This window comes from Octopus bimaculoides, chromosome 1 (genome assembly GCF_001194135.2).
Source record: "Octopus bimaculoides isolate UCB-OBI-ISO-001 chromosome 1, ASM119413v2, whole genome shotgun sequence".
In the NCBI taxonomy this organism is placed as follows: Eukaryota; Metazoa; Mollusca; class Cephalopoda; order Octopoda; family Octopodidae; genus Octopus; species Octopus bimaculoides.
In genome coordinates, this window is record NC_068981.1 from 108,737,629 (window position 1) to 108,739,947 (window position 2,319).

Sequence of the window (2,319 nt, forward strand, 5' to 3'; positions counted from 1 at the left end):
TTTATTTATTAATTTTTTTTTAATACAAATTTTACCTGTGAATTTGCATGTGTAAACTGGGAATGCATACAATGAGTTTTTCTGCCCTAGGTGTACGGAAAACACTTGGCGAGAAATAGAAGAAAATTCGAAGAAAGAAGAAAAAAAACATAATAATAATAATAATAATAATAATAATAATAATAATAATAATAATAATAATAATAATAATGATGTTCTGATGCAGTACCAAGCAGTGGCTCTCATGACTTCTGATCTTAACTGATTGGAAGTGATACCATATACATTGTTTTGTCTTGGTATAAAAGAGGGTTACAGCAGATATTATGTTCAATACCACAGATTTGCTTGTCAGTTGTTTGACCATAACCAGTTGAGCATACCCTTTGGTGGCTGACGATATGTGCACCTCTGATCATGAGTAGAAGTGTAGGATCATCATAGCCATGTGTTGAGAGGAATTCTTTGGAAACATAGGTGTTTCGTTCATCATCGTTAAATAAGTCTTATTCAAGGACCATTTGAGTGAGAAGGGCTACTCGGCTTGAAGAAAATTCTAACCGGGTCCCACCTGCAAGGTCTTGCACTGTTTATCTTGATATGAGATCACCATGTCGCGCACATGTGGTTGTGATGCATATGCTTGGTGTACCCTTATCAGACGGGTAATCATGATGGGTATACTGAGCTTCGTATATTTTACCCCAGTGTTAATTTGATGGCATGTGCTGCTCTCTCACTCAATAATAATAATAATAATAATAATAATAATAATAATAATAATAATAATTAGCTCAGAAATCAAAGCAGAGACTGAAGGATTTTTAATTGCAGCAAAAATCAGCCTTACCACCCGAAATTACCAAAAACACGTAATGAAAAGAAATACAAGTAGCTGCAGAATATGTGGAGATGGACAAGAAACAATAAATCATATTATCTCTGGCTACCCAGTCCTGGTTAAGAAGGAATATATTCACAGACACGACAGAGCTGAGACCTATATACATTGCAAGCTATGCCAACACTATGGAATAATAGCAGAAAAAAAAAGATGGTATAGACACACGCCAGAAAAGGTCACAGAAAATGAGAAAGCAACCATACTCTGGGATATGCTAATACTCACAGATAGAGAGATTAAGGCCAATAGGCCGGATATAGTTGTCAGAGATCACCAAGAAAAATGCTTTCTAATCGATGTACCAATACCAACAGATGACAATGTTTCTCTAAAAGAAACGGAGAAACTTTCAAAATACAAAGATCTGGAAATAGAGGTAACTCGAATGTGGAGTCTAAAAACAAACAATTCCTATCATAGTAGGCGCATTAGGTATGATAAAAAATATTCAGACAAATACATAACAAAAACACCAGGAATAACAAGTATATATAACATACAGAAAATACCACTACTAGGCACCGCACACATCCAACGTAAGATACTTTCAATATAGTAAAAATAAGAGCATCACAACAAACCACAGTACATACCCAAGACATACAGAGTTGCGCTCGGTAGTGCAGTGAAAGCACGTGATAAAAATAAAACTACTGAATAATAATAATAATGATAATAATAATGATGATGATAATAATTTTCCCACAAAGCAGCAATTTTGAGGGAGCGGGTGAGTCGATTACACCGAACTCAGTGTTGAACTGGTACTTATTTTATCGACCCCGAAATGATGAAAGGTAAAGTCGACTTCAGAACGTAGCGACGGGCGAAATACCGCTAAGCATTTCGTCCAGCGTGCTAACGATTCTGCCAGCTCACCGGCACATGTTTTGGAGGAGAGTGTTTTTCGGTTAAATCTTTATTTTTTCGACTCAAGATGAAAGAAAAGCAAAGTTGACCTCAGCGATATTTGAACCCAAAACTTAAAAAGTCAGCGCTAATTACCGCAAGAGATTTTGTCCTATGCATGTGTGTATGATCATGTGTGTGGGTGTGTATGATCATGTGTGTGGGTGTGTATGATCATGTGTGTGGGTGTGTATGTGTGCACGGTGTTAGTATACATATTTGTATCTGTATGTCTGTACTTGTACAAGAAAATTTATTTATTAGTGTGCGTGTCTAATTATTTGTATGTCTGCATGCGTATACACGGTGGCTACGAAGGAATAAAAGAGTGGAAGAGCTAGTCACACACGATCAAACACACAGACACACACAGACACACACACACCCACACCACACGCACAGACACACACACCACACACACGCACGTACGCACAGGCACAGACAGACAGACACACACACACACACACACACACACACACACACACACACACACACGACATACATTG

The 2,319-nt window shown here is 37.4% G+C and overlaps 1 protein-coding gene across 1 annotated transcript in view; it reads left to right on the forward strand.

The window, feature by feature from the left end:
• Positions 1–2,319, forward strand: part of LOC106871693 (histone-lysine N-methyltransferase SETMAR-like) — a 7,495-nt gene that overhangs the window by 3,517 nt on the left and 1,659 nt on the right. The window lies entirely within an intron of this gene.